Source organism: Mugil cephalus, chromosome 23 (genome assembly GCF_022458985.1).
Source record: "Mugil cephalus isolate CIBA_MC_2020 chromosome 23, CIBA_Mcephalus_1.1, whole genome shotgun sequence".
NCBI lineage: Eukaryota > Metazoa > Chordata > Actinopteri > Mugiliformes > Mugilidae > Mugil > Mugil cephalus.
The window spans coordinates 9,069,744-9,082,165 of NC_061792.1; positions in this window are offsets into that span (position 1 = coordinate 9,069,744).

Below are 12,422 nucleotides of genomic sequence, written 5' to 3' on the forward strand. Positions count from 1 at the left end.
CCTTTTTCTCCTCCGAGTTTCCACCTGGCCGCTGGAGCGGTGCGCTGATGCGACCTGACACCTGTCTGCCTGGATGGCCAGCAACAGGCCTCACACACACACACACACACACACACACACACACACGGACGCGCAGCTATCTGCCTACATGTGCAGCGCTATGCGTTCATGCATAAATGCACGTTCACACTCGAGCATTCGTAGTGTTCGTACTCGCTCAGAAGCTTGAGGATGGGGGCAAATAAACATACGCACACACACACGACGACGTATTCACGCTTGCAAACATAATGAGCAAAGACACAACAAATCCCGGTCATTCTTTATCATCTGGAACATCACAACGCACGCCAAATCCGGACGTTATTGGGCCTGGAGTGCCTGGAAAGCCGACATAACCCTCCTGTGTTGCGTAAAAGAGTCGCGCCGCGGTGTGTGTAAAAGTGTCAGAATTTATCTAGTGCCGTTTTCATAAGACAACAAGGCGCAGTGATTCACAGCCAACCAGGCTGCAATCACGCATCACTGCACTGCACGCTGTAAAATATGTACACACACACGTATAGATATATATATGAAGACATCTCAGCCAGGTAAAAAGGTAGAGTCATCGTGCAGAACTTTAAGACATTTTAAGTACCAGAATATGAAAAAAATATCACTTCCTTCTGCCGCCTTGACATAAACTGACAAGCAGGTGTGAGTTTCCGCAATTAAGAACAAAAGAGTGAAAACAACTTGGGATAAATCACCTTTTTGAGCAGCAGTAATGAGGATTTGATGCTAAACACTTTGAAGATGACTTCCCACTGAAACTACATGCGCTACATTCAAGATCCATTCCTCCGCTTGTGCGTGGAAACACTGACATATTGTATTTTCAGAGGCTATATATTATGTCGTGTCACAACAACATCACAAATAAACCAGAGCTAACGGAGCTAGGAAACACAGCCGGGCTGATACTACTACTACTCTGCTGGAAACTGATTATCCACTAAAGATCTGCTGGTCAAACAAATCATTTACACAAGCTTTAGGCGGCGATGGACAAAAGACAAAACATCTTCTAAGCACCATAGGGTTGTCTACAAAGAAAAAAAAAAAAAACAACGGTTGCCATCGGTGATGCAACTGTAGAAGCTGCGATTGCATCTGTTGCCAAAGATACGAACAGCGGCAAAACATTTATGAACCTACCACGACACAAACACACACCCTGAAGTCGGAGCTCAAAGAAACACAACTGTTCCTACTTCCTACACACACAAAAAGACAGGCCTTCTTCACGATGAGGTCAGTGGTAACATGTGTATTGGATGTAGATACGTTCACCGTGGCCTTAAGCCATACGCCTGCTCCGTACCTTATTTCTTTATCCATTTTTAATCACTTATTTCTATAATTCTGTAAATATCACGTATATAGTATACGTCCTGTTATATAGTATGTATTGGGTTCAGTGCCTGCACATTGCTGCTAAATCTGCTGCTAAAATTCCTCAGTTTGGGATGAATAAAGCATCCATCTATCTAATTAGCTGGTCATACATTGGCGTGTTGGCGTGTAAATGAATGAATAATCTATACAAACATCAACATGACTGTGTCTGAAAACCAAAGCAGCCATCCCTGGAAACCTGCAGCTGGCGTCATTAAAGCGTCTCCTGTTCGCTGGCGTCTTTCAGACGGCGAGAGGCATGCGAGCAGTTAAAGCGAATCTAGCACGGGTAACCGTGCTCATCTTTTTTTTTTTTTTTTTTCCTTTTTAAGACTCTGCTCTCAAGCTGGCATTATCATCACAGAGGACAATAGCAGCAAACGCAATCACAGCCGGGTAATGAGTCATTGCTGTTAAACCTTAAATAGCGCAGTTGAAGCGAATGTGTTGGCGCCGGTTGATTAAGAATGTAGGCCACGTCAATACAACCGTGTTCTCTGCTTTTTATCGTTTACTCTGGCTCAGGCAGATAAATATTGCCTTTAAAAAAAAAAAAAAAAAGTAAACAGTGACTGAAAGGTTTTCAGTCAGATGCATCCAGTGTCTTTCTGAAGTCGTTCCACGGAGCCACAGCTCCACTTCAAAACGCGTGGGTGTTCGGGGGCGCGTCCAAGACCAGGTCGCAGTCCATTTGACAAGTCCATCATCGCAAAGTCTTTGTGTGTGTACACATGCGCCCAGGTGTTGTTAACAATCTATACGTGGCGTCAACATGATGTTCTATTTAAAAAAGCAGCTAGTCTGTGAAGGACACGCGTGAGCGAGCACGTCATCGAAGATTCAAGAAAAACACGACTCTCGTGAATGCATGATTTAACAAGTTCATGGGTTAATTACGAGCTAAAGTGCTATTTTCACGGCAAAGCTGGGACGACACCATTTTATTAATTATGCTCACATATGTTAGCGTTGCGTATTGCGTAATTCGCACCTTTATGCATAATACGACACATGATTTGAATAATGTAGGTCATTTTATTTAATTAAGCCTGCAGAGCAAGCAGATGATCTTTGCTGTGGGCGTGATTCAGGAAAAGGTCAGGCCATTATATAAATACGTACAATTACTATGGAAATGTAGTAGGTTTGCGTGAGCATCTTAACCATGATGATGTGGTTATCTGCAATGATAACAGTCATGATGCGAGAGGAGCGACTAGCGGCACGCTTGTTCCATGAACGCAGCATAGCTACTAGCATCTCAACTGAGACTATTTGGTTTCTACATTTTATCTTAACATTTAAATACACAAAAAATCACTTAATAGCTGTGGCTTAGCATGAATTGTGGTTCCCCTGGGTAGAAGCTAGATCAGTGGTTCTGTCCTTCTCCTTTGTGTCGAGCCTCCGTGCATTCACACATCATTTTCATTATCTGGGTCAGAGTAACAGCTATCTTCGAGGGTTCCTCGCTCCCTCTCGTTTTCACTCATTTCCCACGTTATGACATGAATTTTGTCATTCAGAGATCTGGCAGTGGCGTCGGTGGTTTTATCAGTTGGAGCGCGCAGGCATCAAACGCTGTGAATACACTTGCTAATTTGCGGTCTGGACGCTACGCGGCCGAAGCCACGAGCAGAACGGCTCCAGCAATGCGACGGCACGGAAAGCATCCAGCCAGCAGCGCGGGAGACAATGAACTTCGAATGATAATGTGGCTAATGAGCAGAGGTGAGAGGATTCACAACGAGAGATTTTCAGGGCTGGATGTGGGCGACTGCAACAGCACAGCTAGAAGTTAACAAGTTCTGCCTTCCGAATATGTTTGGGCACATTTTATTCTCAACTAAGTGTTGGCTTCTATTCTTAGAGTGTTTGCTTTAGCGTGCCTGGATTACATCAGGGGCCAAAAAAGTAATAGTTCATTATTTCAGCAGCTCCTCCAGCTTTAACAGCTGGAGCTGCACTACTTTTAACAACATAAGCTCCATGGCAACAGTGTACTAATGATGCAGTGTTGCTCTTTCCCCTGATTCACATTGTTTGGGATGTCATTGTAGGCTCCTTTCAGCCTAGAAAAGTGTGAGGAATGACGAGGCATTCATCAGTCACTCAGGAAACACAAGCACTGGGCCGCAGACTTCCTATCTGGGTCTCCTTTAAAACATATTTTCCAAAAATAAGTTCTGCAGTGCATGTGTGCGCTTTTCAGATTCTAGGGTTTCTATGACGGCCTCAGCGCGACGAGGAGCGTTGGGAGCGGAGCCCATTTAATGGCCCGGGCCCCTTAGCAGTACAAAGGCCCTTGAGCAAATGTGGCCATTCCAGTGTCAGAGGTGGACCGGCCATCTAGAGTTGCAGTAAACCACCAGAGTCAAATCCAGTAGCATCACATCCAAATGTCCCCTGATGTTTGGAAGTGCTGATGTGTACTGGAGGCTGCCTCGGTGCAGGTGTGCATCGCAAGCTCCTCACATCCAGTCAGCTGATTTTTCTAGCCACCCACCCTGCCATCTCCGCTTTGATTCATTCCGACTTTGACCGCTGCTGACAGCATCTCGCTGATTTTGGAGAGAAAACTGCGGCTGAGTTGACACAACAAGGCGACGCAAAAGATCAGAAAATGTGAGGTTGTGGGTTGGAAAACTAAGTCGCAGCTGTCCTACATGACCAAATGTCACCAACTATACGTTTGCACAGGAAATTATACAACACTGCAGATGACGCACATAAACATGTAGCAACGTAACAATTTAAAGTACAGTAACTGGCATTACTATTATAATTATTATATATTACATTATTTCCTTTCATCATAAATATAATTGTGTAAAGTTCCTTAGAGATGAAAGAAGTAGAAACCGAGGAAGTCACACTTTTTTTTCCCTTTTAGCTACAATTGCTTCTTGAAAAGTCAACATATTCCATGCAGTGCACAAATAGCCTGCACATTAAGTGCACTATAACAACATGTTCTGGTCTGAATAATTGAAAGCTACACAATAAAGTCTTCAGGGGCACGTACTATTTATAATTCAATGCCTTCACGCAGCACATAATGCATGTACGTATTGAAGATGTTCAAGACTGCACGTCGACATCAAGTTAATTAGGACTGCAGTCAATTTTTAAAGCATCTCATTAAACATCGATACACTGAGGTCGATAAAAGACAGCCAAAAATAAAATCTGAAAGCATGAAAGCGCACAGCAGACTCCCAAATTCTCCCACCAACAACTGCCATTGTGCCCACGGTGCGACTGGCTGCCAGTCCCTGTTGACTGATCCCACTCATTAAGCATCTCTGAGACACGCAGCGATGGGTTGCAGCGCCGGCTGCCAGAGCCGAGCGGAGCCACTGAAGTAGGAGGTTAGCGATTATTTAATGCCAACAGCCAAAAATATTGGGAGAACGGTTCGTCTTATTTAAGTTTCGCGAGCCAAAATGGCCCGGCGACATTCGGTAGCTTACCGTTTAACACCAAATGTTCAAGCTCTCTTAGGGTTTTTTATTTTTTTTCTTAACTTTGGCAGCACTCGAGAATAGGAGACATTTTTGTTCACTGATCATCACTACTGGATTCAGACAAAGTGGGTTCGCTGAATGAAAGGTATGCTGTATGAAAACCCAGTCCTTGAAATAAGTCTTTTTTTCCTTCAACCTCTGACTACATCTTCACATAAAAGAAGAAACAACTAAGTCTCTGGGTTTATGGTTACTTCTTAGTCACGACTTAGCTTATGAATTATCTGGTAGTTACATCACATTGACCATGCACCAGCCCTATGAGAGCAATCACTCAATTTAATTTGGTTCCTATAGCAACCTGCCCCCAGTCTGGTGTCAGATCTGCAGAGGATTGCAGTTTCCTTTCTCCATTCCACTGCCCTCCGTGGTGCCAGGCGCGATCAATCGAGCCCTGCGGAGGCATTTGAGAGGAAGTGAAGTTGTGTTTGACCCTGTAGGTTTGCTGCCAGGCAATGATATGAGTGGAGTGGACATGTTCAGCCTGCCTCCACTCTGCAGACGGCCAACCTGGACTCGACCAGACAACCGGCGGGAATAGAGATGAGCGGAGGGATGGGTGTATGAGCTATGTGAGAGCGTGCACGAGTGAATCCGTGCAAAGGCGCGCTCTCTGGTGAGAGGGCCCACTTGTGTTTGCACGTGTTGCATGTGTTTTGCCGGTGAAGAGGCCGCTGTGTGTGTGAGTGGGGTTTTGAACTCGAGTGGAGTGGCCACGGCTGCGGTTTGGAGAGATGATGGAGTGGTTACGTTGGTTGTGGCTCATGCCGCGGCTGTGAAAGCCTGTCAGTTTCTTATGCATTTTTAATCTTGTGAAGTCATGTCACTATAGGATACTGCCAGTGAAGCACTTACAAATTAAATCAAGAACTTAAAGGGAAAGTGTTATTCAAAGCCTCAAATATTTATTAAAACGCAGCAAAAAGCAAAATAGCTCGGTTGAGTTTCGCTGTTTGTTACGATACCTGATTAACTTTCTCATTAAATAGGTATCAGAGATGGGCTGTGCTTCTTTGATATACCTACACTTTAGTTTGGTGGATGTTTTATAAGCTGAATTAATGGCAGTGATAAAAAACAGAAAAATACATAAATACAGAAAACAAGAACCAAACATCTGTTCTGTAAGTTGAAACAAGATGTCTAGCATAAATTGGACCACCCTTTCAGCAACTATTTTGCGTATCTTGAAGCTAAAATGAGGTGGAACAACGAGGTAAATCATTTCTAGATTTAACTATTCTCTTGTACTTCATCAGTCTTAAAAGACTTCTGGTAGTTGATGCTTTCATCTGTGTGATTTTGATTCCTAAAATAAATAAAAGAAGAACATGTATTTTAAATGCATGAAAAAAATAAAAAATTACCTTATTCCTCAAATGCACTAATGGGATGTAGAAAAGTGTGATACTAATGCTGTATTTCAGAGAGAAAAATATAATATATGTAAATATATGTAAAAATCATTTTACTGCTCAAGTACCTTTTGAAAATAAGGGTTCACATACATTTCCTGACCAAAAAAAAAAAAAAAAAGTCACCGACTGGATGTAACTAAGCAAATAAGTAGGAGCCTCCTATTGGATAATTACTGCATGGGTGATTATCTTTCAGCTGGCAACAAGTTATTTAACCCCAACTGATGCAATTCATTAATTTCTTAAACAACCATGTGGAAAGACACATCCACATGGTTGTGGAAAACATGTTAGTCTGTTAGATGTTTTCTCTGCTTGATACATGCTGATGATCTGACACTTCTCTAAGGAGACTGAAGCAGAAACTACTAAAACTGGGTTAAGCACTGTCCAACACAGTATTAAAAACTCTAAGAATAGTAGATAGATAGATCTTGTCTCAAAGAAAGGAAACAGGCGGCAGAATTCAACAACATCTATGTCTATAGTGGGGTACCACAAGGAAGTGTACTCGGACCTCATTTTATTCATTAATGACCTGAAGTCTGTTGTAACTAACACCATCATGTGGATGTCAATTAGAGAGGTACCACACACCTAGACTAGATCAGACACCCCCACCCCATAGCAATGACCCAAGCAGGATGCAGACACAAACACACAAAACAGTTTAGAAAACAACTCGAAAAAGTGCACAAGGTGTTCACTTGGTCTCCAAATTCACAGAGACACCTCCCCTCAACACATAGGACCCAAAGGCCCCCCACTAAGAAAAATATGTTGCCAGATGCCACAGGACACCCTCAGAAGGCCCATGTCCATTCTCTGATGAGTCACAACTGTATTGAAGACACAAGGGAGACCTACACAATTGCACTACAACACAGGTTCCATAGCGTGCTACAAATGCTTTAGTCTACAGGGCTATAGAAGCTGAGAGCTGATGTTTGGACACAAGCTGTATGACAAGAAAAAACTAATTAAAATAGTTCAAGTATATAGATACTCTGAACTGCTACGTTTATGGGTGCATTAATGAAGTTGCTTTTTATGTCTCAGACTGGCTTAAATATGTGCTTGGAAGCAAAGTAAAATGATCTTAGATTTATACGTTTACCTTCCCCAAAACACCACTCAGTTATCATTAGTTATTACAATAAAGTGGTTCAGCCTGCTGTCGAGTGTTGTATGAGAAATGAATTACAAGAAGTCACCCTGAACCAAAACGCACTGGCAATTGAATTCGATCAATAGAAGATGCTGCCCAAGAAGGAACCACATTTTCCCAATGGTACTGACCACACAGATCACTCTAATTTAAACGATTGATGAAAAATATATTTTGGGCATTTCAATTATCACCAACTAATTTCTGGTCTCCCACAAAATAAATGAAGCATTTTTATTCTGATTAGTAACTTACCAACATCATCTGACAGGCCAGCTTTTTACTCAGTTTTAAATTCTGAAATCACGTATTTCATTATTTTCGAAAAGGATTTAATTTGAATAACTTCTCAAGCCACTTAACAGACCATGACACGGGTAAACAAGCCGTTGGGATTTCATTATATGGGCAGTTTTAACTGAGAAAAATGTATATATCTAACTGTATAGTTACACAACCAATCAGAGCAATTTCGTAGCTTATGGCACCAAGATGACATACATTGCCGTTATTCTTCTGTTCATGACCGCATAAAGCCTGCTCAGATGATCTGATATAACCGGCAGAGCTCTGCCAGACGATAACCAGTTCCCAACAAAGAGGTCCCAGACCAACTTTGGCTTTTATGTCATAATGTCACTGCAATGTGAGGAGGAGACACACTAATGATAAGGTCCAGAGCATGTGACATTATGGAAGCTAGGAAACATTGGGACTCGTGTGCGAAGATATTGATTTTCCAAGAAAGTGAGGGGGCGCTATGCTTGAGCCCAGCATCCAGTGCCTATAATAAATCAATATTTAAAAGGCTAATTGTAACAAAGCTAAGTGGATGATTAGCTCTCTGACCTGAGCCATTGTCATTACTTGTATTTATTGAGAGCTTCCTCCAGCAAGAAGAACAAAACTGTAATAGTGTTCGCTATAAATAATCAATTCCTCTTTGTCCATCTCAACTTTCTTCCCCCTCTATCTTGCTAATATTCTTCTTACGCTTAATCAATTCGTTCCTCTCAGACAGGGGAAGTGGGAACGACAGAACAGGCTGCTTTTCTTCTAATAGTGGGAAATAAAAGGCCTAGCGCAGGCAGGTGGAAAGTGCCACCCATAACAAACAGAGCATTGATTTCCAGTCATTGTTTCCTGTACACCGTCCCTGTTTGCTGTAGGAGGAGGCTGAGGGGAGCGTGGGAGGGGAGGGTCTCCGTGGAATTGCGTTATTGAAAAGCAGTAATTGGCTAGGTGTTATAGAATTTGTCCCATTCATCTCCAGGCGGCTATCTTTATTATCCGAGCGGCCTACATTGTCGCGCAGTAATGAGTTAAATCCCAGATGCAGGTGTGACATTCGAGATTAAAAATTAATCACGTCTGATTTCATCTTTCCCGGAGTTGAAACCCCTCAATGTGACGTAAAATTTGACCTCTGGTTTTTTAAATCCCCAAAAATCCTGCAACTTCATCTCACCCTACAGCTTTGACTGTAGCTGTTAAACTTTATAGACGAAGCGACGGTAAAAAAAAAAAAAAAAAGGCGCACCTGAGCCGGAGCCCAACTCTGCCGGGGAGGGCTTCTATGCACGGGAGTTTATGGGGAGGTCGTAAACAGCTGCTATCCAATATGAGACACCCACCACTTCACATATATTGACACCTACTCTTTAGAAAAAGATCACGGACATGAAAGCCAAGCTCTGGGTTCGCTTCGGGCGTGTGTGCACGTGGCGGATGACGGGCTCCGACTGAGGACGACACCACGGTGCAAATTAGCATCAATTAGAGCATTTGATTCCAAATAAAGGGAGCAAACGAACGTGCACAAGCACACCTGGCTTCACAGATTCAGTCAACAGATGGGTACACCGCAGGCCGGTTATTGTGGAGGAAAAGGATGCTAATGAGAAATCACTGTAGGGTGTAATCGCATAAAAAAATAATTAAAAGGAGGGAACAGATCCGTATTTTTGAGCCACGCATCCAATGGGACGTCACTGCTTGAGTGTCGGTCTGAATGCGCAAACACACGTACAATAAGTCGCGTTTTTTCAGGGCTGGATGCAAATACCACAACATTCACCTTCACCCTAAACCTGCAGAGTGGAGAGAACAAAATTATGGCTACTTTGACAGGGAAAAGCAAGGACGGAGTGAACTGTACTAGGGTTTAAAAAGGCAGCGAGGAGTTGAGACCCAATTTCATGCAAATAAGGTAACAGCAATTTCCGAAATGTCATTCAGCATTTAGAATTCTTTCTGTTTTTTCTTTTTTTTTTCTTTTTGCGGTGAGAGGTGAGGTTACGGTATAGCGATCCAACAGAGGAATAAAATAGCCCTGATAACAGCCAGGGCAGCCGGGTCGGAGGCAAATAGGTAATAGGGTGCTTTTTTAGGCCCGAGCCTCTGGAAGAACATGCATCGCTGAGAGCCAAAAAGAGAAATATGCACTCAGCATGTTGCTCACATTTACTTCCTGAAAAAAAAAAAAAAGCAGGCGAAATGGCATATTTAACAGCTTCCATTCTCCCTGACATTTTTTTTGAGTCAATCTTTTTTTTCTGTTCTTACCTGTGGTCACCTTTGTATTTGAGCTCTTTTTTCACCTGCATTAATGGAATGTGACTGACATGTACAAATTTTCCTCTCTCCAAAGTGTTATTTGGGGCATTTTCGACCTTTTTAAATCCGTGAAAATACTTGCTAAATGGAAATTAAAGTCTGCTCGTGTTTGTGCATGTGCAGTTTTTTTGCAAATATCCACAAATTATCCCACAGGTACAGTTATGCTTCTATTTTAGGTCATAATTTGAGCTTTAGCTTCATATTATGTTACCGGTTTGATTCTCTGCAAACTCTGTGCATGTTGAGACGTTTGTTTTAAAAATTACTGCTGCTATATAAGTTGAATTGAGTTCATTGACAGGAAAAAGAACACCACATCTAAGGAAGAACTTACTTTTTAAAAATCACACATTGCACATGGGCTTGGAGAGACTTTTTTTTGGCATATCTGTTGACACACTGATCACCTAGTGTGATGCTTTATCATTGCATTATCATTTCCGCTGCTAGCAAAGGAAAATATCGCTTTCCTTTTGCTGTCACGACTTTTGCACATGCATTGGAATCATTGGATTTCTTTGCGGCTGGACAGCATGAAACATGGTCAACACTTGCTGACACACACAAACAAAAAGTCAATTTAGGGTTGGCTGCACCATCAAGGTGATGTCAAGGTCCCCCACCGCAGTCAGACATCAGCAGGCCATCTCACACAGCGTGCATGATTTAAAGGAGCCATGTATTGTATGGAGAAGAAAAGAAATGACTGTTCCAACCTCCTCAAGCACTCGAGCCACTTTCTCTGTAACGGCCAAATCAACCGGTTTCGTCTTCTTTGAAGTCTTGTTTGCAACGTTTACTGCTTTTACTTACAGCCCGTGTTGCCATCTTCAGATGGACTTGCACGACCAATCAGATGGATTTCTCCAGCAGTAATCTACATAAGAGAACAGAGACCGTCCACAACATCTGAGTAGCACCGAGTTGAATTTATTCATAACTAAATGGATCCAAATGCTTGTATTTTTTATGATTATGATGAAATCCAAATGTTGTGTTACCTGCCTAAGCCAGGCAACACAGAGTCTAACACTCCTCATACACCAGGCTTTAACAGTGCTCATCAGTAATCCTAGAGTTTGGATGGTTGGTCTTCATTCAGCATCAATAATAGAAATTCACATCGATTAATATTTAGTTTCATTTCAAATATTTGCTTTAAAAATGCTTAACAGTTACCTGGAAACTGCGCTGTTCTGATTGGTGACTAAAGCTTTAAATGAAATTATGCACATCTGTCTTTATCAGGGAAAACAATTTAATGAGCTGAATTAAAACAAATTACGGTATTTAATATTAAACCGAATTCTTGAGATAATCATGATAAACAAGGACATTTGGCAGACCTCACTAACGCTCGCTTCTTGTGGAGTTGGTGCTGTGCAGAAAATACTTTGCATTCACGGGGAGTGTTGGGGAAGTCATGACCTGAGATAATGTGATGTGGGAACTGGTTTCAGGTTGGATTGGTAACATTGCGGTGGGGGTGATAATGCTGCTGGATCAGAATCACTCTATTTGAGCACTGTGCTGGTGCCCTGTGTGTTAATTAGGCCTCTCTCTGCTACTCTCCCTGTGAGAGCAGCATTCAGCAGCAATGTCTGTAAATCTTAAAACAACCGTCTCCTCCTGTCATCTGCACACATCACTCTCCTCTCTACCACAATTCACTGTGTTGCTTTATTCCAACCAGGGGTACTTCAACCATGAAGGGGGGGCGGGGGCAACCACACACAAGCTGACAACAAGTCAACTGAGGACTGTTCAATTTCTGGTCGTGGGACTATTCAGTATTTTTGCCTCTGCACTGCTTGAAACACGGCCCGCAGTGAAATCACAATTCGACTTTCCTTCTACTTTCACCAAGTTGCACTGACACAACATTTATTTGCCTATTTTTGAAATAATTAAGAGGTAGGCGGAGTCACGCACACAAAGATGGCGACAGACGGTTCAAGGACACCGAGAAATAGTCGGTTAGACTGTTTGTCAATAACAAGAATTCAGCTGATTAACATTTTCTTTGTTTATTTTTGCGCCTTTTTAAAAGTAAGCTTCAAATAGTTTGACAGTTACGTGGAAACGCCCCATTACAAAAGCCACATAGCATGCTAGCCCAGGCTAGCGCTTCTGTGGTGTGGAAACCAAAGCAGTTTGTTTAGGTCTTGCGATATTAGAGTAACTGTAACTCGCCAATGGACAAAATTTAAAGTCTGAACAGTGGGAAGTTGTGCGTTCTTAAAAAAAAAA